At 44.1% G+C, this 26,029-nt stretch overlaps 1 long non-coding RNA gene across 2 annotated transcripts; it reads left to right on the forward strand.

Moving 5' to 3' along the window:
- Positions 1-2,850: 2,850 nt before the first annotated feature.
- LOC135229113 (uncharacterized) lies at positions 2,851-24,084 on the forward strand. Of its 2 annotated transcripts, XR_010319903.1 has the most exons (4): positions 2,851-9,123; positions 16,144-16,318; positions 20,367-20,485; positions 23,079-24,084. It is a non-coding gene; the product is annotated as an uncharacterized LOC135229113 (long non-coding RNA). The 2 variants fall into 2 exon arrangements; XR_010319902.1 differs by lacking the exon at positions 23,079-24,084 and having other exon boundaries at positions 2,855-9,123; positions 20,367-21,211.
- The last annotated feature ends 1,945 nt before the right edge of the window (positions 24,085-26,029 follow it).

The following is a 26,029-nucleotide window of genomic DNA, read 5'->3' on the forward strand; positions in this document are numbered from 1 at the left end:
TGCCAACCAAAGGTATGGTTTCTCCAGAGGCCTCCAAGGGGTGTAAAAGAAGAGCGGAGCCAGACCCCGTGCTTGGGACACACCCTTGGTAGGAAATATTTGAGTGTGTGTGTGGTGAGGGGAGCACTCGGTGTGGGAGAGTGGGGTGGGTGGGTAATAGGGAAATGCCTGTTTTTTTTTTTTTTTTCTGGTTTTAAGAAACAGTTTTTTACTTTTTTTGTTTTTTTTTAATTACAACGAACAGTTCAGTGGAGACATGTTCCTTATCTGCAGGGGCTAGTGGAATTGCTGATAGCTGAGAATGTAGCCTGCTTCCCAAGTGCGAGTTGGCATTTTGGAGAGAAAACTTGATGTTTGGAGCACTGACTGGCACTGCCTTTTCTAAATAATTAAGGGTGGTGGGGTGGTGGTGAGAGAAAGAGGATGGTCTATGAACACTGACCCTGGAAAATTAACTCCCAAGTGTGTGGGTTGTGGATAGCAGGAAAAGAACATCACCCGCAAATGACAGCAGTGCCTTTATTTATTTATTTATGCTTCTTTTTAGTTCTGAGTTGTTTTTAAGCCACAAATTAATGGGGCCACCATGAGTTTTCAGAGAATGAGTTTTACAAAAATCTAAGTGTTTTAAATATTGCAAGGATTTACTTATATATGCTGTATATGAGAAAAGTCCTTACAGTTACAGGGAGGAGAAAGAAAGTATATTCAGGAATTAAATTTTCACAGTTCTCTGAATTCTTATATTTCTTTTGTTGTCCATTTTTCTTTTTTTGTCCTTCATCCACCCCTTCCACCTTTATCCACTGTCTTCATCATCTAGTGCTGCCATAACAGAAATACCATGAGTGGATGGCTTTAACCAAGAGAAATTTAATATCTCACATTAAAGTAGGCTAATAGTCCAAGGCATCAGCTCTAAGGGAAAGCTTTCTCTCTCTTTCGGCTCTGGAAGAAGGTCCTTGTCCTTAGCCTTCCCATGGTCAAGGAGCTTCTCAGGTGCAGGGACCCTGCGTCCAGAGGACACGCTCTGCTCCTGGTGCTTTTTTCTTGATAGTCTGAGGCCCCCAACTCTCCGCTTGCTTCCCTTTCCTTTTACCTCTTGCGAGATAAAAGGTGGTGCAGGCCACACCTCAGGGAAAGGTGACCTGAGTGAGGGTGGTGTTACAATCCCACCCTAATCCTCTTACAGTAAAATTACAATCACAAAATGAAGGACAACTACCCAATAGTGGGAATCATGGCCTAACCAAGTTGAAACACACGTTTTTTAGGGTCATAATTTAATCCAAACCAAACCAAACTTGTCACCATCAAGTTGATTCCAACCTGTAGAGACCCTAGTTGATATTAACTCGTAGAGACCCTATAGCATAGAGTGGAACTACCTCATAGAGTTTCCAAGGGCTAGTTGGTGGATTCGAACTGCTGACCTTTTGGTTAGCAGCTGAGCTCTTAACCACTATGGCACCAGGCCTCCTCTTGATACACAGTCCACCCTAATTCACCACTGTGTTAGAAAAAGGTTTTGCTATTCTGAAATAAGAACTTTTTACTATACTTTTGTGTTCATGGTTGCTTTTGGTATGTCTTTAAGCACTGAACAGTTAACTTATACCCATTAAAAACCCATTGCCACTGAGTCTATTCCAACTCATAGCGGCCCAATAGGGCAGAGCAGAACTGTGCCATAGACTTTCCAAGGAGCACCTGGTGGATTTGAACTGATGACCTTTTGGTTAGCAGCTGTAGCTCTTAAACAGTACACCACCAGTGTGGGAGGGGTTTAATTGATAACATGATGTCTGGGCTCCAAGGGAGATGGAATGGATGTGCAGGAGAAGGGCATGCAGAGTCTGCCTGTATAGTCCCCAGAACTCTGTTCAAGATCATAACATACCTCAGTAATCACTTGAATCTAAACATACAACTTTAACAGCTGATGTAAATGACTTTACACATGAATTTTGGAACGCAACTATTTCTCAGTGGAAGTTTCTTCAACTAAGCTGTTTGTATTCCCTTAATAATTACGAAAGCTAACGTTTATTGTGTTCATTCTGTGTGTAAGGCCTTTTTCTAAGTGCCTTGTGTGTTTTATTTAACCTGCGTAACAACCTTTTGAATAAGACCCATTTTAGAAATGGGAAACTGAGGCAGTGAGAGGTAAAGTAACGTGCCCAGATCAACCAGCTGATAAATTGAGTTAGGATTTAAACCCAGGCAGTTTGTTTCAGAATTTGCTTATGTAATCACTGTACATGACAGCAGTGAGCCCTAGTGGCTCTGTGGTTAAAGAACTTGGCTGCTAACTGAAAGGTCAGTGGTTTGAACCCCCCAGCCTGTCTGTAGGAGACAGATGTGGCAGTCTGCTTCAGTGAAGACTTACAGCCTTGGAAACCCTATGGGGCAGTTTTACTCTGTCCTTTGGGGTCACTATGAGTTAGAATCGACTTGATGACAGTGGGTTTTGGCACATAATACTAATGTGTAGTGTATTCTGTATGCCGTGTATATGTTCAGAAACTAATTTTCCGAACATTTATGCCATGTATAGATTACCAATCCAGTTGCCGTTGAGGAGATTTTCACTCATGACGACCCCGTGAGTTTTCAGAGTAGGACTGCCCTCCATGCGGTTTTCAATAGCTGTGACCATTTGGAGGTTTATTGCCAGGCCTTTCTTCCAAGGCAACTGAGTGGATTTAAACTGCCAACCTTTCAGTAAGTAGCTGAGCACTTAACTCTTTGTGCCACCTAATACATATATATACTAGGAGGTTTTCCTCCTTATTTGTACTTTAATGTTTTGTAGACTCTTATGAATACTTGTTCCTGGCAGTGAACTAGATGCTAAAGAACAGAATAGGCACATGTAACCCTCTCTCACCTTCTCCCTCCCCTTTCATAGAGATGAAATGAAAAGGAATTAATGAGGACAGATTATTGGATTAGGGCCCATACTCAGGGCTCTAACAGCATGGGGAGTTTCTCCTGTCACTTCAGTTCTTGTTCAGGAATTGGCACCTCCTTTTTGTGAATCACAAAGACCAGTGCTTTATATCAAGCCATTTAGATTTGGGCTATGGAGCAGTGACTTAAAAAAATTAAATTTTATTTTCAGAGATTTTTTCTATTAATTGTTTACATTTATTTTAATTGTATATTCTGAAACCGCTACAAAAAGGCATGAAATAATTATTTAAATTTTAATTCATATGGGTCAAAATGTATGTTAAACTACCTATTGTCGCCTTCACAGTCGTTGTTATGTTTGAGCCGATTGTTGTGGCCACTTGTTACCAAGTATGACTTTCTTCTCCAGGGACTGATCTCTCCTGACAACATGTCCAAAATATGTGAGATGAAGCCTCGCCATTCTTGCTTCTAAGGAATATTCTGGCTGTACTTCTTTCAAGACAGATTTGTTCATTCTTTTGGCAGTCCGTGGTATATTCAATATTCTTTGCAAACACCGTAATTCAGTGCCTTCAATTTTTCTTTGGTCTTCCTTATTCATTGCCCACCTTTTGTGTGCGTATGAGGTGACTGAAAATACCATGGCTTGAGTCAGGCACACATTAGTTTTCAAGGTGACATCTGTGCGTTTGAACACTTTAAAGAGGTCTCTGGCAGCAGATTTGTCCAATGCAATGTGTCGTTTGATTTCTTGACTGCTGCTTCCATGGGTGTTTATTGTGGATCCAAGTAAAATGAAGCCCTTAATGATGTCAACATTTTCTCCGTTGTCATGATGTTGCTTATTGGTCCAGTTGTTAGGCTGTCAGTCTGCAGTCTTTGATCTTCAGCAGTAAATGCTTTAAGGCCTCTTCACTTTCAGCAAGCAAGATTGTATCACCTGCATATCTCAGGTTATTAATCAGTCTTCCTCCAATCCTGACGCCTTATTCTTCTTCAGACAGTCCAGCTTCTCGGATTATTTGCTCAGCATACAGGTTGAATAGGTATGGTGAAAGGATATAACGGTGATGCACACCTTTCTTGACTTTAAACCATGCAGTATTCCTTGTTCTGTTTAGATGACTGCCTCTTTTTCTATGTACAGGTTTCTCATGAGAACAATTAAGTGTCCTGGAAATCTCATTCTTCCCCATGTTATCCATAATTTGTTATGAGCTGGAGTAGGTCTCAGAAATAATGTGCCATTTCTTCCAGTTGGTTGTGCACAGCTGCCTACTTCCCTAGGTGGTAGCAGCTAAGGCCTGTCTCAGAAACACTCCCCTCCTCACTAAGCATGATTCTTCACACTGCTCCATCTTCTTTCCCGTGTGTGTCTCCTTCCCTCCTCAGTGGCTGGGGAAAATGATAGTAGTCCACTGATGAGATTTATTCTTTTATTATACTTTATTTTATCATTTGTTTTTATAACATAGTTCCGTTAAAATCAAGGGTAATAAAAATGTTTGTGTGATGGAAGTGGATAATCCCATCCATTGTGTCCATCTAAAGTTTCATGAGAAAACTGTGCCCACAACAGAGGGCTCCCACTCCTCTGGCTCACTGTATTTTCTCCTTGTTTATTTGCTCTTCCCTCTTTCCTGATGCATGCATGGGACCACTGAGCTTCAAGACTCCACAATTCTGCTTTTCATACCAGTGTTACTGTAATCTTGGGTTCATGGGATGCCTTGCCACAGATTTACTCATTCTGTCTCTGTTAATTATTTCATTACTTAAAAATCTCTCATGAATTTTTCCAGAAGTACATTCTATTCCTCAAAAACTTGGAAGCAATGGGAAAGTATGCAATAAATAACAAGAAAACATACGTAATGCATAGAATAAATTATTAACGTTCCGATATGTCTGTTATCTTACTTACATTTGCATGTATATGTATTAGAGTCTCTGGTTGATGCAAATGGTTAATATCTTGAGCTGCTGACAGAAAGTTGGAGTTCAGGTCCACCCAGAATTGCTATGAAAGAGAGGTCTGGCAGTCTACTTCCGAAAACTCAGCCACTGAAACCCCTATGGAGTACAGTTCTACTCTGGCACACTGGTGTCCTCATGGATCAGAACTGACTCAGTGGCAACTGGTTTTATGTGGGTATTAGCACACACATTTATGTGTATTAACACGGCTATTATATCCTGATATTTTCATTCATCATTAGTCTTTTCTCATGATAATTTTTTTTTGTTTTTTTTTAATGAGGGCATTAAATTACTTTATAATATTCTGTGTGCATGTAGTATATGTTTTTTAACGATCTGACTATAGTTGCAATAATGAATGTGCATGTTTCTAGTAATCTTCAACGTATACTTACATCTTTTTAACATACATCTCTGCCATTAAATCTCTTTGTTTAATTATTGTTTAACACTCTTTACGCCTAAGAGATGGTCTCAGAAGCAGCCCTGATCAGTTTTTCTCCCTCTTACTCATGAAGCCCCTTAATGTATTCCAAGGTATCAACTACGAAGCATTTTACGTCCTTATCGTTTGTTTATTTTTCATTCAGTCAGTATATTCCACGGGCCAGAAATAGTCTATGTTATGCAGATACAGTGGTGAAAGGTACACACTGTCCCTGTCGTCATGAAGGGGACAACCCAGTGCAGGGGGGAGGAGCACTGGGGAAATGCAGCTGAGAGCAAGGACAGACAACCCTCCAGGCACCACACTGGACTTCAGAGAGGCTTGTTGGCTGCTGTTCACCTGGCAGGCTTCTAGACACCAGAGTACCCTTGGGCTTGGTGCCTGCTCCTCTCTCTACTGACACCCTCCCTCTAGGATGCCTCAGTGAGTTCACTGCTGTCTATTTGTAGCTAAGGACCTGAGGTTTATACCTCCATCCATTCAAACTCCTCCTGGGTCCAGAGTCATATATTCAAATGTCAGCCTAACTCTCTGTATTGACCTCTTTATGCATTATAATGATACATTCCTCATATGGCCATCACGAAAAGCAAACATGAAAGAAAAAGCACGGGAGTGCCTGGCACCAGTGTAGGTACTCAATGAACATTAGCTGTTGGTATTATCCTTGACATCCCCATGTGGGGTGAAGTTTTATTACCTGACATTTCCGTGTGAATATCTAACAGCTACACCATGTTATCTAGGCTATGAAACAATTCTTGGTTCCAACCACCATTCTGTCCTTATCGATGAATTTCTCAAGGCTTCGGTGATGGGAGTGTGTGTTTTTCCACACAATGGACGTGATTAGGAATGGTTGGCTATGTCCTACACAATAAATTGCTCCAGCATTCCTATGGGTGACCATTGAGACAAGTTTCAGCCAACGAATGTAGCAAAGAATTGGAACCACTCTCAGCTGTTCATGCGAGTACTCTCAATCCAGAATATCTGGTAAATCGACTGTTAGGGATTGAATTGTGTCCCTCCACAATGTATGTGGAAATCCTAACCCCTGTACCTGTAAATCTGACCTTGTTAGGAAAGGGGGGGCCTGCTTTTATTATGTGAATGAGGTCATACCAATGTAGGGTGGGTCCTAAGCCTAACTCCTCTTAGTTATAAAAGGAGCAGAATACACACAGACACAAACAGATGAAAAGGAAGACAGACAAAGAAGACAGATGCTTCTAGAAGGCCAGGAACACAAATGATTGCTGGCATCTACTAGAAGCTGAGGTAGACAAGGAAGGACCTCCCACTACAGCCATGCCCTGAATTCGAACGACTACCTGCTAAACTGTGAGAAAATAAATTTCTGTTCTTTAAAGCCATCCAGTTGTGTTATTTTTTGTTATGGAGGGACTAGGTAACTAACACACATACCCGTTCTTATAAGTTCAGCCCAGTGCAGAATAATTTTCTTCCCTCCTTGGTCTAACCCACCCGAACCTGCTCTTTCCCTATCAGTGTCCTTTGCTTTCACCTAAGAGCTATGACAGAGTCAGCTCGATGGTGATGCATTGAAATTTCAATTTATTTTTTATTTATGATTACTATTAATTCCAGTATTTTCTACAGTTTTCAATGGAGACAGTCCTATAATCTATGAATAGCAGTTATACTTTTTCTCTTTTTGTACTAGCTTACACTTCCAGTGTTCAATGTTTAATAAAAGTAATGATAGAAGCACCCTTATTTTATTGTTTATTAATTTTAAAGAGAATGTCCCACACGTCACCATGAACTATCATGCTAGTTGTAGTTTTCTACGTTTGGGAACTCCTTTTCTGTTCCATATTTGCTCCTAGTCCTTATCTCTCCGTGTGATTGGATTTTATCAACCTGCTTTGCCCCCATCTCTTGAGGTGAGCATATGTCTTCTCTTCTTTCACCTATGCATGTGGTGAATGAAATTACTAAATCTTTAACGTTCACTCAAATTTATATGCCTACAATAAACCGCCTTGATCATGGCATGTTACGTGGTTTATACTTTGCTGGATTTCCTTTGCTGGCATCTTACGTAGGGTTTTGCATCTCAGTTACTGAGTGTGCTTGTCCTCTAACTCTTCTCTACCATCCTTCTCTAATTTGTTATCATTTTTAAACTAGCCTTAAGGATCAAGTTAGGGGAGTATCTCATGGTTTTCTAATCTCTGTTGACTATGTACAAGATTAAAGTTACTGTTTCTTGCATGTTTGCTGGAACCTGACTGGAAACGATCTAGGTCTGCCATTTTCTTTGTAGGGAGATCTTGAAGTACTGACCCATTTTATTTAGTGGTTAAAGGCATCTTCTGGTGCTAATTTACTTAGAAAAAATTCTGATGCATGTTCTAGGTTGCTCGAATCTCATCTTCAAATATTGATTATCAGGGCTTGTAGCCTCATGCAAGGCAATTCATCAATCCCAGATTTCCCCAAAGTCAGGCTCTGCAACTCTTCCTGGTACCAAATTCCCTCATTTAAGACTTATTTGCAAAGAGACAACAGTATGCTATCTACGCAGTTGTTTATCCGCAGCCTTCTTGAGTCCATAATGTGAGGATACAGTCTTCTAATACTTTTTTTGTAATTGTTCTTTTTCTTATTTTTTTTTCCTTTTTTCACTGCCAAAACCCACCTCCCCAGTCTAGTAGTTTTAAAGTTGTGAGTTTCAGGTTCAAGTCTGTAATCCAGCTGAGCTTCTGTGTGTGCTGCATGTGTGCATCAAAAGAACACGCTTCTAGAAGCAGAAAGCAGGCAGTGCGACTGTTGGGTGGTTGGTGGGGTAGGGGGAGGGGAGCTGCTGCTCAGAGACAGCACCCGAGGGAGGCACGAGATGCCGGGCTGCCCACCGCAAGCCCGCAGGCTCCAAGGAGGAGGAAACTGCGTGCGCCATGAGCCTTTTGAGACAGGCCCAAGCCCACCTAGCCGGGTGCTAACCTCACATCTGCCAGGCTTGCAGGTTCCACCAGGACTAGGGGAAGCCTAAGGCCAAGGAGGGCAAGGTCTAGGGTCTGGACCTGAAAACTGGTTCTGCCACTTGTGATCACAGCGCTTATGCTGGAAAGGAGGGCAGGAAGCATATCGCAATGTGTGTCCGGACGATGACCCAGAAGGGGGGAGTTGTGGTCACCTACGGACTCTGGGTCTGCATATGGAGGCCCCCAGGGTGCAATTCCAGGAGCAGAAGGCAAAGCACAGAGGCCAAAGTGTACCTCGCCGATGCTTCCCAGGGGCATTTCCCCAAATATGGGGAGCAGTCCCTTCTCTGGGCTAGGGACTTTGTTTCCTCCATTGTCATCACTGACTGTGAGCAGACTCTAGTCTATGAAGACTAATGAGGAGCTATCAAAATGAGCTCCAAACTCCGGATTTGAGTTAAGGATCATAAATTAACACAGAGAAATACGACTTTAGCAATAAGTGACTGTTTGAAGTCCAGGTTGCCTTAAAACACGGAATTTCAGTCTTTCAGCTCCTCTGCTAATGTAGTGACTAAGAACAGGATCTCAGTGGAGCTCAAAGATGTGGGGCACTGGGAATACTCTGGGTCTGTCTGCTCACGGCTGATTGCCTGATTCCCAGTTTTATTATACAGCTTAAATACAGACCAGAAGAGGAGTTTGGGGCTTGACACCTGACATCTTAACACCAGTTCCTGTTTCTTGAGGAAGGAAGAGGTAAAATAAATCAGCGTTTACTGTGTCCTTCTCCATCCCCGGAAGTCTTCATGAAGACCCTCTCAGGTAAGGATTGACAGGGAGTGGCTTGGTTTACTATTCGACTTTGTCCTTCAGTCACTTTGTTTATGTCCTGCATGTAAACTATTATGCATTGACAGAAGCATTCTAATTCTTATGCAGAATGACTAGACCTGCTGCAGAATGACTATATTGTGCCTCCCTTGGGCGCCCCTGTCTGCGCAGCACCCCCCACCCCCAACTGCCCAACCACCTCTCTCTTGGCATTCTGCTTCTAGAAGCATGTTCTTTTGATGCAGAGATGCAACACACACAGAATCCCAGCTGGATTACAGACTTGAACCTGAAGACCTTATGCAGAATGACTATTTATGAACCACTAAGCTTAGTACTAAAGCAGGTACTCACCCCTCAGAGAAGACCCTGGGGGAGGTTGATACATGCATTCCCCAGTGCTCCTGCTGCTCTAGAAGTGCCTGAAATGCCTCTGTGGGAAAGGCCTTCAGAGTAGGCTCATGGCCCACGTGGGAATTCAGGCCTATTTTTCTGTTAGAACATCTCATTTCGCTCTGAAAATGTTATTATCCAGTTTATTCACCAGACATGAGTACAGACATCTCATATTTTCAAAATTAATCCCATTCTCTAATACTAATTTGCCACCAAGAGTATATTCCAAAGTGTTTCCAATAGGCTAGAAAGTCTTTGCAAAGAGGGGAGTCCTGCACCATGTTGTGCAGTGACAGCAGGGTTGGCATAATATGTTTACCCAGATACCTACCACTTTTTAAAAATTTTTATTTTGCTTTATTTGAAACTTTACAGAGCAAATTACTTTCTTGTTCAGCCATTTATACACAATTGTTTTGTGACATTGGTGGCAATATTCATGATGTGTCAGTATTCTCTCCTATGCTCCAGTTCCCCGTTTCCATCTGCCATGATTCCTGTTCCATCCTGCCCTCTTTTCTGTGCTTTTGGGCAGGTTTTGCACTTTTGGTCTCATACACACGATTGAACTAAGAAACACTTTCTTCACGTGTGTTATTGTTTGTTTTATAGACCTGTCTAATCTTTGGCTGAACGGCGAACTTCAGAAGGTACTTTCGACTTTGTTGCTTTCCATAATTCCTGAAATTCCAAGCCTGCCACCTGAAGAACTTCCTTTAGTGTTTCATTTAGAACAAGTCTGGTGGCGATGAATTCTCTTAAGCGTCCTTCACCTGAGAATGTCAATATTTTTCCTTTACTCATGAAGGAAATAACAGCCTATAGAACACTGGGTTAATGTTTCTTTTCTTTCAGTGTTGAAAAAATGTTGTTTTCACAGCCTTTTGGCCTCCATGGCTTCTGATGATGAATACAGAGTCATTCCAATTGTTTTTCCTGTGTGAAATGAGTTGTTTTCTCTCTAGCTTCTTTGAAGATATTTTCTTGGTCCTTGTTATTCCGCAATTGACAGTGAGGCATTTGGGCGTAAAATTATGTGAGTTTAACTTGTTGGAGTTTGCATAGCTTCTTGAATCTGTAAGTTTATGTCTTTCAACAAGTTGGGAAAGTGTTGAGCCAGTATTTCTTCAGATACTTTTTTCTACACCACATATTTTCTCTACACCTTATGGAATTCCAATAAATAAATGTTAGATATTTTTGGATTTTTTTGAGGCTCTGTTCATTTTTTTTTCAATATTTGTTCTCTGCTTTCAGATTGGATATTTTCAGTTGAACTATTTTCGTCTCATTGATCCTTTTGTCTGTCAACAGCATTCCGCTGATCAAGTGAATTTTTTATCTCTATTTTTCCTGTCTAAAATTTTAATTTGTGAATGGTTTCTATGTATTTTTCTATTTTTCTAAGGTGTGCCTGTTACTTCTTTGAGCGTGGTTAAAGTAGCTTTTTAAAGTTTTTGTCTATGATTCCAAGACTATGTCTTACTTCAATCTTACAGAAAATGTCGATGTTGTTTGTTTTAGGAATCACTTGACCCAGTTATGTTCAGGCTGCAGGTTCTTTCCCAACTTCTGTGTGCTGTGGCTCAGATGTCAGTTCAGATTTTGAAGACTTTGCAGTGATATTTGGATGTAATCTATGGGAGTGTCACTCAGTCTGGGACCTTGCTGGTGTTCTAACCCATAATGCAGTTCTCAAAGGATTGATCTACTTCTTGGGGTCAGAGCAAAGCATATGCAACTATGGGAGTGGAGGGGGGTATGAAAAACAACTTTATGGTATCCCTCTCTTGAGCCGCCTGGTCTCTGTCTCTCTGAGGCTCTCTGATGTCTGAGCAGCTACCTTCCTGGTCCACTGGCAAGAATGTTGGGACTTTAATCTCTTCATTCTGCTGTGCAATTAAGTGACTGGGTCTGCCTATGAGGCCAAATAACGGTAAGATGGAGAAAATGTAACAGAGATTCCTCTATATTATTTCGTCCTTATATACTTAGGTCAGAGAGAAGGCACACTGTTTCTGGTGATACTTCCAAACAGGTATGGAGAAAAAGGCATTAACAGGTCGCTAGCTGCATACTAGGTGTTACGGATTAAACTCTGTCTTCCCAAAATGTATATATCAGCTTGACTAGGCCATGCTTCCCAGTATTGTGCGATTATCCACCATTTTGTCAGCTGGTGTGATTTTCCAATGTATTGTAAATCCTACCTCTATGATGTTAATGAGCGAAGATTTGAAGCAGTTATGTTAAGGAGGCAGGGCTCAATCTACAAGATTAAGTTGTGTTTTAAGTCAATCTCTTTTGAGATATAAAAGAGAAAAGAGCAGAGAGACAGGGGGACCTCAGTACCACCAAGAAAGAAGTGTCAGGAGCAGTGCATCCTTTGGACCTAGGATCCCTGTGCTGAGAACCTTCTTGTCCAGGGGAAGATTGGTGACAAAGACCTTCCCCTAGGAGTGACAGAGAGAAAAAGTCTTCCCCTGGAATTGGCACCCTGAATTTGGACTTACAGAGCCTCCTGGACTGTGAGGGAATAATTTTCTTTGTTAAAGTCATCCGTTTGTGGTATTTCTGTTACAGGAGCACTAGATATCTAAGACACTAGGTACCAGGAGATGTACATTTCCCAGCTCTTTCACTCCCAGGGACACTATGACTAAGTAGCCACTGCCATAAATCCATGCGAGCAGACTATTCTGATTACTGCTTTGACTCTACTGTCTGTTATGGTAACCACACCCACCTTGTCTTTGTTGATTGAGTGCTGCCACTTGGCTGCTACCACCATGGGGTCCAGTCAACTGCATTGTAGTCAGGTGTCTTAATTCAGTTAGGGCAGTTCTCACTGTGGACTCTTACTGACATAAAATAGCAACCACAGAAGTCTTCAATAATGCTGGGGCTTGCTGCACAAATTTGTACCTCACCGCTATGGTAAAAAGAGAGCCCTCTGGGCAGTCCGTGAGTGGGTCTGTGGGTCCAGCCTAATAAATCCATTCTAACCTGCCAATTTCCCTCAGCCTTTGGTTACCTTCTCCTACATTATACAATGGCAGATCTGCCATTTCCACTTGATTTATTGTAGGCCAGCACTTAATCCATGCTTCAGTAAACCAACCAAATAAACTATGAGATCCTTTTCTAACCTCTGAAGCTGAAACACTGAATGAAGAATCTATGCTTCCTGGGTCTATATCAATAAACTCAGACTAATCCACCTTTATGTTGCTTGCACCATTATCCCACACCCATAGTAGCCATTCCCACACATATTCACCAGGTTTCTGTATGTATATATTAGAAAAATCAAGCAGTTCTTTTGGAGTTTAGCATACCTTCTCCTGGGTCACACTTTATAGTTCACCTTTTGGGGCTTGTTGGGACTGAAGCCTAGGTATAGGTCTAGAAGCAAAAATGGGCAGTGGCAGTGGGATGTTCAGCCGTGTCTTATAAGGCATCTGCCTAAGGTGATGCCCCAGGCAATGCCCCAGACACCACCCCAGGAGACAAACAAGACACTTCAGGCACAGCTGGGGCAATCTCATCAGATGGAGGTGGAAGGGATAATTGTTTTACTGGGAAGGGTGGCTTAGCCGGCAAAGTTAGAGAATCTCTTCAGATGGGAGTAAGAGGTCTGGTTCTGTTAGGAAGAGCGATTCAACAGAAATTGGAGGTTCATTGTCCCCCGCTTCCTGACTGTCTGCCCATATGTCCTCATCCCGAGTTTCAGGATCCCATTTCCTCCCAATCAGTGCCCTCACTCTAACTTCAGACACCATTTGAGGTTGGATATTCAACTGGCGCTTTAATTCAGTCACTCTTATGATAAGAATCTGAGTTTATTTTTGGCAGCATTAGCCTTGTTACTATAAGAAATATGGTTTTCTTTCTGGGCACAAGTGGCGTCTTTCAGATCTTGTATGTGGTGCTTGAGCTTTGAGTCCATTTCTTTCATTCACCAGTGTGGCTAGCAAAAGCAGGACCAACCAAGCAGCTTCCTTATTATTCTTATTCTGACAAAATTATAGAAAAGTATCAAATATGTAATCAGACAGAGCCTTGTCTCTCACAAATATTTGATCCAGTGGTAGTAGTATTTTGCATATTTCTATTGTCACCTCCCACCATGGATTAGCAATAGCCTGTTTACTACTGGAGACAGTCATCAGTGCTTTAAGACTAGCCAGACTTGAGAATCAATTCAGAAAACTCATCCTTAAGATTTGGTTCCTCTAGAACCACAGTAGGTACCAAATGTCTTAGCCTGGGATCTCTCGAGGTGCAAAACTAGTGAAGAGAATATATATATATGGAAACCCTAGTCGCATAATGGTTAATAGCTATAGCTGCTAACCAAAAGGTTAGCAGTTCGAATCCACCAGGCGCTCCTTGGGAACTCTGTGGGGCAGTTCTACTTTGTCCTGTAGGGTCACTATGAGTTGGAACCGACTCGATGGCAATGCGTATATATATATATACACACACACACACATGCACACACACATACATATATATATGCATACATATGTTAGTTGTGGCTGTTAGATGCCATCGATCCTGTGTAAAACAGAATGAAACACCGCCTGATCCTGAACCATCCTCACAATCATTTGCTATGTTTGAGCCCATTCTTGCAGCCATTGTGTCAGTTCATGTTGTTGAGCGCCTTCCTCTTTTTTTCTGACCCTCAGCTTTTCCAAGCATGATGAGCCTCTCCTGGGACAGGTCCTTCCTGAAAATATGTCCAAGACACGTGAGACGAAGTCTCGCCATCCTTGCTTCTAAGGTGCATTCTTGGTGTACTTCTTCCAAGATGGTTTTGTTTATTCTTCTGGCAGTCCGTGGTATATTCAGTATTCTTTGCCAACACCATATTTTAAATGAATCAGTTCTTCGGTTTTCCGTATTCATTGTCTAACTTGCTCAAGCATGTGAGGTGATAGAAAATATCATGGCTTTGCTCAGGCACACCTTAGTCCTCAAAGTGACATCTTTCTTTCTCAACACTTTAAGGAGGTCTTTTGCAACAGATTTGCCCAATGCAATACATTGTTTGAATTCTTGACTGCTGCTTCTGTGGGCATTGATTATGGATTCAAGTTAAATGAAATGCTTGATGACTTCAGTATTTTCTCTGTTTATCATGGTGTTGCTTACTGGTCCAGTTGTGAGAATTTTTGTTTTCTTTATGTTGAGGTGTAATCCATACTGAAGGCTGTAGTGGTTGCTCTTCATCAGTAACTGCTTCAAGTCCTCTTTACTTTCAGCAAGCAGGGTCGTATCAGCTGCATATCATAGGTTGTTAGTGAATCTTTCTCCAAAACTAATGCCATGTTCTTCTTCTTCGAGACCAGCTTCTGAGAATGTTTGCTCAGCATACAGATTGAGTAAGTATGGTGAAAGATACCACCATGACACATAACTTTCTGATTTTAAACCACACAGTATCTCCTTGCCCTACTCAAATGACTGCCTCTTGGTCTACGTAGATGTTCCGCATGAATACAGTTAAGTGCTCTGGAATTCCCATTCTTTGCTAAGCTATCCATAATTTGTCATGAGCCACACAGTTGAGTGTGCTTGTATAAAAAAAATAGGAAACAAAAATAGGTAAACATCTTACTGATATTCTCTACTTTCAGCCAAGATCCATCAGACATCAGAAATGATATCCCATGTTTTACGTCTTCCTCTGAATCCAGCTTGAATTTTTGGTAGTTCCCTGTCTGTGTACTGCTGCAACTGTTTTTAAATTATATTCAGCAAAATTTTTCTTGCGTGTGATGTTAATGACATTGCTCGATAATTTCCGCATTGCGTTGGACCACCTCTCTTTGGGATGAGTACACATATAGATCTCTTTCAGTCATTTGGTCAGGTAGCTGTCTTCCAAATATATTGGAATAGTCAAGTGAGCGCCTCCAGCACTGCGTCCATGTGTTGAAACATCTCATTTGGTACTCCATCAGTTCCTGGAGCCGTGTTTTTTGCCAATGCCTTCAGTGCAGCTTGGAGTTCTTCCTTCAGTACCATCAGCTCTTGATCCAATGCTACCTCCTGATATGGTTGAACGTCGACCAATTCTTTTTGGTGTATTGAGTCTGTGTATTCCTTCCGTCTTCTTTTGATGTTTCCTGTGTTGTTCGATATTTTGCCCATAGAATCCTTCAGTATTGCACCTAGAGGCTTGAATATTTCCTTCAGTTCTTTCAGCTTGAGAAATGCCAGGTGTTTTCTTCCCTTTTGGTTTTCTAACTCCAGATCTGTTCACATTATTATTATCATACTTTGTCTTCTCCAGCTTCCCTTTCAGGTATTCTATTGAGCTCTTTTACTTTATTTTTCCTTCCATTCTCTTTAGCTACTGTGCATTCAAGAGCAAGATTCAGAGTCTCTTGTGACATCCTCTTTGGTCTTTGCTTTCTTTCCTGTCTTTCTAATGACTTTTTGTTTTTTTCATATATGATGTCCTTGCTATCATCCCACAACTAATCTGGTCTTCGATCATTAGTGTGCAGTGCATCAAATCTATTCTTGAGATGGTCTCTAAATTCAGGTTTGATATACTCAAGGGCATACTTTGACTCATGGACTTGTTTTAATTTTCTTCAGCTTCAACTTGAACGTGAATATGAGCAACTGATCATCTGTTCTGCAGTCAGCCCCTGGCCTGATTCTGACTCATGATATTGACCTTCTCCATCATCACCTTCCACAAATTTGATTCCTATCTATTCTGCCTGGAATAGCTCACGAGTATAGTCACCATTTATGTTCCTGATGAAAGGTATGTGCAATGAATAAGTCATTGGTCTTGCCAAATTCTGTCATGTAAGCTTCAGTGTCATTTCTATCATCAATACCTTATTTTCCAACTGCTGATTTGTCTGCTTTGTTTTCAACTTCGCAATTATCAGTACATCTTGATTGATGAATGCATCACGTTTGATCAGTTTCAAACTGCGGAACTTGGTAAAAACCTTCAACTTCTTCATCTTTCACATTCATGATTTGTGTGTAAATTTGAATAATAGTCTTATTAACTGGTCTTCCTGGTAGGCCTGTGGATATTATCCTATTGCTCGTAGTGTTGTACTTCAGAAAAGATCTTAAAATGTTCTTTTTATCGATGAATATGATGCCGTTCTCTTCAGTATCTGAATCCTGGCATAGTAGAACATATCATTGTCTAGTTTAAAATGTCCAAAACCAAGCTATTTCAGCTCACTAATGCCTAGGATTACTGACCTTTATGCATTCCATTTCATTTTTGATGACTTCCAATTTCCCTAGATTCATACTTCCTTCATTCCACATTCTGATTATTAAAGGATATTTGCATCAGTTTCTTCTCATTATGAGTTGTGCCCCATCAGGAAACGTCATTAAAGTGGGATCTACTTTGAGGAGGTAGCTCTTCGCCACTCGTATTTTGAGTGCCTTCCAACCTAAGGGGTTATCCTCTGTCATTGAATCAGACAGTGTTCCAGTACTATTTGTAAGATTTCACTGGCCAGTTGTTTTTAGAAATAGATCACTAGGTCCTTTTTCCTAGTCTGTCTAAATCCAGAGCTCCACTCAAACCTGTCTACCATGGGGGAACCTGGTGGTATTTGAAATACCGGTGGCATAGCTTCCAACATCACAGCAACATGCAAGCCACCACAGTACAACAAACTGACAGAAGAGTGGTGGGAGTTAAAAATAAGAAGAACCAAAAAGAGTGCTTCTTCCATGTCTGCTGATTTAGAGGAACCATGAAAAATTGTCAAGTGAAGAGTGATTCAGAGAAAAACATGGGTAGAATGTGACCTAATTTCCATAAAACAGACAAATGAATGTACTTACATGTGTCCCGGCAAAAAGAAGTGTGTAAAAGGGTACATATGTATCTTTGGACACTGGACACTTTGGGGGAGCAGGTACAATATACTTATGTGGGGATGGCTCTTATTATAACCTCTGTATACAAATCTCTGTTGTTAAATGTGTTATAAGAATGTAAAACCTTTTAAAGTTTAATAACATCATACGTGTATGTGTGTGTATTTGAAACTTTTTTTTTTTTGACTATTTTATATATGTGTTTTTTAATTATCTAGTGTGGCTATAGCAGAGATTCCACAAGTGGATGGCTTTAACAAACAGAAACTTATTCTCTCACAGTTTAAGAAGCAAGAAGTTTGAAGTCAGGGCACCAGCTCTAGGAGAAAGCTTTCTCTCTTTGTGGCTCTGGGGGAAAGTCCTTGTCATCCATCTTCCCCTGGCCTAGGAAATTCTCAGCGCGTGGACGCTGGGTCAAAAAGACGTGCTCCACTCCAGGCACTTCTTCCTTGGTGGTATGAGGTCCCTCTCATTTCTGCTCACTTTTCTCTTTGTATCTCAAAAGAGACTGACTCAAGACTCACCCTTATCCTGTAGATTGTGTCCTCCCTCATTAACATAACTGCCTCTAATTCCGCCTCATTAACGTCACAGAGGTTAGAATTTACAACACATAAGTAATCACATCAGATCACAAAATGCAGGACAACCACACAATACTGGGAATCATGGTCTGGCCAGGTTGGCACACATTTTGGGGGACACTATTCAATCCATAACAATAGAGAAAACACTGTCTTCAATGCCAGATTCAGAGACTTTTATCCATCTGTGAAGGGCAAACAAAGAAATTGAACAAAATTCAGACCAGCGAATTATTGCTTGCTCTTGGAACTAATGACTTCTTCTGGTCTCTATGCCTGGAAATGGCCAAAAAGAATTCTGTGAGGATTAATTCAGTTATTGCTAAAACATCTACTGCATTTACATGTCTACAGGTAAGGAAGAATGCTGGACACCGTGTGTGATTCATTAAGTAACACAGGGACCCTTAGACTATTGTTCTCCTTCTCTGATATGCCACTATCACCTTCTCCCCTTGTTGCTCTCCTGAAAAACCCACACTTGTATATTCTAGGCTTTTTTCCAGGATTTAATTTGCAGGAAGTTAAAGATATATCTTTGAAAGATAAAGAAGACTTTGGCCACATTGTCTTTAGACAGTCGAACTTCCCAGCCAAACTCTGTGCAGGATGGGAATTCACAATCCCTCCTACTCAGTACCTCTGAGCAGGACGGGATTTCTGTTTCATTATCAGGAGACTGTGGAATTCACCCCTCTTCAGAAAACTTACTTTCCTTTGCCTCAAACTGTCCCTCTCAAAATCTGTCACGGTCACTCTGAGAAATTCACATGGGCAGCCTGTATGGAAGTGCCCATCCTAGAGGCCCTGCCCTCCCTTCCTTGCTCCGTAGGGCTTCCTCTGACACTTGGGGTCACATCTCCCAGGGAGTACACACCTCTGGCACTTCTAGGGATTCCCAGGCCCTGGGATACTGTAGATGGGACTTGGAACTCAATCTCTTTCTTCCCATCCTCACCTTTGGTTATCTGTGTTCTGTCTTCACCATATTTAGGAGGCCTTGTCTTCTCTTTGCTCATTTCATTTCAGTTAGGCTTTTCTATTCCAACTCTCTGATCTCAGAACAGATCAGGTTAGACCACAGAAAAGAGAAAGACCAAGCAAACATCACTGATCTGTGCAGAAGCTGCTGGGAAGGGATTCGATTCTCATTGGTTTAGGGTTTTATGCCCACTGCTCACCGGCAGGCAGGTTCCCCCCAGAGTCTGGCTTCTCTCTGGTACCTTGTACTACAGAGAACTCAGTGCCCAGCCCACCTTCACAATCACACCTCCCTTAGAGCTATCTTTGCAGAAGCTCTTTCTCAGACTTCCATGTCCCACTGAAATCCTATTTCTCTTTCCTTACAAACATTATGCTCATTCTCAGGGCCCTGAGACCTCATCTGCAGATGAGTCTTGTCCTCTTCTCTCCTTGGCGGGGGAAGCTTTTGAGTGGACCTCATGTCTTCGGACAGCTATCCTGGGGCTTCTTCCACCCTGGTGCTGTAGGGCTGCATCTCTCTTTGTACTAGAGGGGGCGTGGAAGGGGCACAAGGCTAAAAGAGGATGGATCTTCCAGGTGAGGTGGGTTTAAGAAGCCTGAATGAAATTCTTCCCTGAAGGGTGAATATTTTGCAGTCCAGACATCCTGCTTCTCTCAGTCTAAGAGTCCTAGCACGTCTTCAGGTGCTTTCTCCATTGACCTTGAGGCCATGCCTGCAACCTCTGCAGCCAGGTCACCCACATGTATAGCAGCACCAGTAGGTGTGGTAGCTTCTTCAGCCCCTGTCTCCTCCTCCAGATGCTCCTGGAGGTGCCTGGCTCTTCTTGCCAGGACTCCAGGATGCTGACCAGGGACTCAGTGTTGGTTAAAGGATGTCGGCCAGTGACCACGTCTCCTCATTTCCTTTGAAGGCTTAGGCTAGTTGCCTGGGCAGAAGACAGCCAAGGTCAGCCTGAGCCTAGACACCTAGTGACCTGTGACACTGCAGACAGTGATAGATGTTAATTTCCATGCTCAGGTATCCACAGGTGGCGGATTCAGAGTGGTCGGAGGAGAAGTGTAACTAGAGATCACACAGTCACGAGGGCACGGGCCAAAGGTCAGGGAAAATAGCTGAGGTCGTGGAGCTCTAGTGGAGCCAGTCTAGGGCACAGGCTTCTCTCCTGTACGTGGCAAAGAGGCGATCCATATGCTGCCATCTGCAGACTCTGGACTGCTGGGGCCCTGGTTGTCCAGATTTCGGCCTTGTCTTTGGAGAAGTGACGCGCACGCAGTGTGGCACCGGGGGCTGTGGCCCAGCAGAGGGCAAAATCTTGAAAACGCGGGCTTCAGTTGACTTTGCCTGTGCTCTCCTTTGGCTGAGTGACATCCTGTGTTTCCTAGCAGGAGAAGGCATTCGTGGAGAGAGGCGGATTCCATGTGTGCAGGCAAAGTGTGTGCTGAGATGATGAGTCGCTGGAGACCAGTGTGCACTCTTCAGACCCAGGATAGGCCTCTGGCAGGTATGTGTCAATGTTTTCTGCCCATGGCACTCACCCAGGTATTTGCATACAATGTTATCAGCGGAATTAGTAGTCTCCAGAGAGGCTGCCACATGTCAACAACATTCACCCGGCCAGGGTCCACCCGTGATGTAGCTCTCCAATCAATCACTACTCTCTAGACCTTCCAGATAGACTAGCAGATCTTCTCTGCCCATGGGCAACCAGTAGAGCCAGAGGCCTTCCCCCTTTGCTCTTTCATCTCTAGGCACTCTGTCAGGCACTCCAAGCTGTGAAGTGCCTGGGGGGGAGAAGGAAGAGATTTCAGAGAATGAACACATCCAGAGAGAGACAAGAGATGCTGAGTGGGGATGCCTTGCGTACTGCTATCCTCAGGAAAGTGGGAAAGAGGTACCTGGCCTGCTCTGCCAATGCCCTGAAGCAGTCCGCACCAGGGGCTCCCTTGTGCCTGCGTAGCCTTTCCCAGGGTGTGCTCAAATCCTGTGGCCACTAGGTGTCCTAGGTCACAATGGAGGGCCCTGTGTCATCTGCCTGGTGGGCTGGATCTCTGCCACTGGCTGAGTCTTGTCACCAGGCCCATCGTAAGCTCCGCCCACTCTTCCAGTGGGGGGACTGTCTCCATGGTGATGGCAAAGAAGCCTTAGTTCCGCCCACCTGGCCTTCACCTCACCTACCTGGCCTGCTGACCCTCACTCAGACCTCTGTGTTGATCAAAATAAATGTCCGCCAGTGGCCAGGTGTCAGCATCTGGGACAAAGGATTCGGGACCTTGCCTGAGGCAGAAGGCAGCCTAGGTCTGTGGGTACCTGGAAGTCTAGTGACTTGTGACGCTGCTGCCAGTGATAGATGGTGGCTCCCACACTCACATATCCCCTGGTGGCAGAATGATAGTGATGGGTGGAGAAACATTGCTCAGGAGCACACGTTCAGTAGGGCACCGGCCAAAGGCCAGGGCCAGGAGTGGATGTCGTGGAGCTGAATGGAGAGCCAGTGAAGGGTCCAAGGATTTCTCCTATATGTGGAAAACAGGTCATCCGTGTCCCCACGTCCATAAACCATTGGACTGCTGGGGCCCAGGATGCCAGGATTTCGGCCTTGCCTTCGCAGCCCAGCCACATACGCAGCCTTGCACCGGAGGCTGGGACATGTAGACAGCAAAAATGTGGAAAATGGCAGTGTCTCCTCAATTTCCCTGGCATCGGCCTTTTTGAGCGGCATGCTTTTTTCCTAGTAGGATAAGGCACTGATGGAGAAAGGCAGGATTATGTGTGCAGGAAAGGTGTGTGCTGAGAGGGTGACGACGTTGAGACCAGGTTGGGATCTTTAGTCCCAGGAAAGGCCCCTGGCAGGTGTGGGGCAATGTTCTCTGCCCATCCGAGTTGGCGGAGGGAGGTTTTCACCAAACAAAGCAGCAGCGGAATTATTCGTCCCCGGAGAGGTTTCATCTGCCCACAAGCTCCACCTGGCCAGGGTCCGCCCCTACTGTATTGCCCATGTCAATCAACAGAAGCTGAGAACTTCCAGAGAGACTACCTGCTATTGTCTACCCACGGGGAAGCGGTCCAGCCAGAAGCCTCCCCCGTTTCATCTCCAGGCTCTCTCTCAGGCCCCCCATACTTGTGATATGTCTCGGGTAGAATGAAGGGATTTCTCTGAATGAACACATCCAGATAGGGGCCATAGATGCTGAGGAAGGGCGCCTTGCCTACTGATATCCTAGCGTAAGTGGAAAAGAGGTACCTGCCTGCTGTCCCAGTGTGTCGAAAGTGTCCACATCAGGGGTTGCCTACTGTGAAGTTATTCCCTGGGTGCCCTCGATTTTGTGGCCAAAGACACAAGGGGCCATTGTGTGTCCATGCATACAATGGAGGGCTCTGCGGAACTGGCCGGTTAGGCTGGACTTCTCCTATTGGCTCAGTGTTTGTGACCCGTCCCTGTCAGAACTTCCGGCCAGCCTTCCGGTGGCTGTCTCCATGGTGATTGGGAAAGAAGCCTTAGGCCCCGCACTCAGCCTTCACCTGGCCTACCTGGCCTCTTTACCCTCATCTAGACCACTCTGTGCATGAAAGAAAGGATGTCGGCCACTGACCAAGTGTCCTTATTGCCTTTGAAGGATTAGGCTCCTTGCCTGGGCAGAAGACAGCCAAGGTCAGCCTGAGCCTAAACATCTAGTGACGTGTGACACTGCAGCCAGCAATAGATGTTGATGTCCACGCTCAGGTATCTGCAATTGACGGATTCAGAGTGGTCAGAGGAGAAGTGTAACTAGAGATCACACACTCATGAGGGCAGGGGCCAAAGGTCAGGGAAAATAGCTGAGGTCGTGGAGCTCTAGCGGAGCCAGTCTAGGGCCCAGGCCTCCCTCCTGTACATGGCAAAGAGGTGCCACCGTCCGCAGAGTATGCCGCCATCCCTAGACTCTGGACTGCTGGGGCCCTGGTTGTCCAGATTTCGGCCTTGTCTTTGGAGAAGTGACGTGCATGCAGTGTGGCACCGGGGGCTGTGGCCCAGCAGAAGCAAAATGTTGAAAATGGGGCTTCAGTTGACTTTGCCTGTTCTCTCCCTTGGCTGAGTGCCATCCTGTGTTTCCTAGCAGGAGAAGGCATTCATGGAGAGAGGCGGATTCCATGTGTGCAGGCAAAGTGTGTGCTGAGATGATGAGACCCTGGAGACCAGGGTGGACTCTTCAGACCCAGGATAGGCCTCTGGCAGGTATGTGTCAATATTTTCTGCCCGTGGCACTCACCCGGGTATTTGCATACAATGTCATCAGCGGAATTAGTAGTCTCCGGAGAGGCTTCCACATGTCAACAACATTCACCCGGCCAGGGTCCACCCGTGAGGTAGCTCTCCAATCAATCACTACTCTCTAGACCTTCCAGATAGACTAGCAGATCTTCTCTGCCCATGGGCAACCAGTAGAGCCAGAGGCCTTCCCCCTTTGCTCTTTCATCTCTAGGCACTCTGTCAGGCACTCCAAGCTGTGAAGTGACTCGGGGAGAGAAGGAAGAGATTTCAGAGGATGAACACATACAGAGAGAGAGGCAAGATATGCTGAGTGGGGATGTCTTGCGTACTGTTATCCTGAGGAAAGTGGGAAAATCGGACCCTGGCCTGCTCTGCCAATGCCCTGAAGCAGTCCGCACCAGGGGATCCCTTGTGCCTGCGTAGCCTTTCCCAGGGTGTGCTCAAATCCTGTGGCCACTAGGTGTCCTAGGTCACAATGGAGGGCCCTGTGTCATCTGCCTGGTGGGCTGGATCTCTGCCACTGGCTGAGTCTTGTCACCAGGCCCATCGTAAGCTCCGCCCACTCTTCCGGTGGGGGGACTGTCTCCATGGTGATGGCAAAGAAGCCTTAGTTCCGCCTACCTGGCCTTCACTTCACCTACCTGGCCTGCTGACCCTCACTCAGACCTCTGTGTTGATCAAAATAAATGTCCGCCAGTGGCCAGGTGTCAGCATCTGGGACAAAGGATTCGGGACCTTGCCTGAGGCAGAAGGCAGCCTAGGTCTGTGGGTACCTGGAAGTCTAGTGACTTGTGACGCTGCTGCCAGTGATAGATGGTGACTCCCACACTCACATATCCCCTGGTGGCAGAATGATAGTGATGGGTGGAGAAACATGGCTCCAGAGCACAAGTTCAGTGGGGCACCGCCCAAAGGCCAGGGCCAGGAGTGGATGTCGTGGAGCTGAATGGTGAGCCAGTGAAGGGCCCAAGGATTTCTCCAACGAGGTAAAATGCAGATCAAGCCAAGGAACACAAAGATAAAGCAGCTGAAGAAATTAAAAAGGTTACTCCAGAACATAATTAAAAATTTAATAAGCTGCAAGAAACCATAGAGAGACTGCAATCAGAAATTCAGAAGATTAACAATAAAATTACAGAGTTAGAAAACTCAATAGAAAGTAAGAAGAGCACAGTTGAAGAACTGGAAGGCAGAATTACTGAGATTGAAGATCAAACTCTTGGGACTAATATATTTGAAGAGACAGCAGATAAAAGAATTTTAAATGAAGAAATCCAAAGAATCATGTGGGACTTTATCAAGAGAAATAACTATGAGTGATTTCAGTACCAGAACAGGGAGGGCTAACAGAAAATACAAAGGGAACTGTTGAAGATTTGTTGGCAGAAAACTTCCATGATATCATGAAAGATGCTCATCGAATTCCACATAAGGTAGATCTCAAAAGAAAGTGACCGAGAGACATAATAATCAAACTTGCCAAAATCAAATATAAAGAGAATTTTAAGAGAGGCTAGGGATAAAGGAAGTCACCAACAAAGGAGAGTAAATAATAATAAACTTGGTCTACTCAGCAGAAATCATGCAGGCAAGAAGGCAAAGGGATGACTTACACAAAATATTGAAGGAAAAAAATTGCCAGCCAGGAATCAAACCATAACCCTGGCCCTCTGGCCTTCTGGCCCTCTGGCCTTAGCCCTCTAACTCTAGCCCCTAAGCCCTGAGCCCCAAAGCCCCTAAGACCCTAAGCCCTTAGATCCTAACCCCCAAGGCCCTAAACTCTAACCTCAACCCAAACCCTAAGCCCTATACCCTAAACCCTACAACCTAAACACCTACACCCCAAAATACTACACATCAAAACCCTACACACTAAACCCTATACTCTAAGCCTCAAACCCTAAACCCAAACCTCAAATCCCAAAGCCCAAACCCTAAACCTAACCGTAAACCCTAAACCCTAACACCTAACCCTAACCCCTAACCACCCTAACCCTAACCCTCGAACCCTAACCCTCTAACGCTAACATGAAACCCTAATCCGAAACCCTAACCCTCTAACTCTAACCTCTAACCCTAACACTCTAGCCCTAGCCCTAATCCTAACCCCAACCTCCAAACCCAACCCCAAACCTTAGACCTCAAATCCCTAGCCCTAAACCTAAGAATGAGCCTAAGCCTAACCCTATCACTTAACTCTAAACCCTACACCATAACACTTAAAACCCTAACACGCAAAACCCTAACACCCTTAGCCCTAACACATTTAACCCTAACACCCTAAACACCAAAACCCTAAACACTAACACCCATAACCCCAAACCCCTACCTCGTAAACCCTAAACTTAAACGCTAAACCATCTAACCCTCTAACCCTAATACCCTAAACCCTAACCCCAGCCCCCAGCCTTAACGCTCTCTCTAAGCCTTAAACCTTAGGCCCTAAACCCTAGGATCTAAGCCCTAAGCCCTAAACTCTAAGTCCTAAAACCCTAAACTCTAAGCCCTAAGCCTAACCCTCTAATCCTAAACCCTAAAACTTTACCCGAAACCCATCCCAGACCCCTAAACCTGAACCCCTAAGCCCTAGCCCTAACCCCTAACCCTAAACCTCTAAACCATACCCCTAATCCTCTAAACCTAAACCTCTAACCCTAAACCTCTAACCCTAACTCTCTAACCCTAACCACAACACCAACCCCAACCTCGGAACCCTGAAACCCTAACCCCCTAACCCCAAGCCTCTGAACCCTAAGCCTAAACCCTCTAACCCTAAACCCTAACCTTCACCCCCTC

Source organism: Loxodonta africana, assembly GCF_030014295.1.
Source record: "Loxodonta africana isolate mLoxAfr1 chromosome 26 unlocalized genomic scaffold, mLoxAfr1.hap2 SUPER_26_unloc_2, whole genome shotgun sequence".
NCBI classification, from domain to species: domain Eukaryota; kingdom Metazoa; phylum Chordata; class Mammalia; order Proboscidea; family Elephantidae; genus Loxodonta; species Loxodonta africana.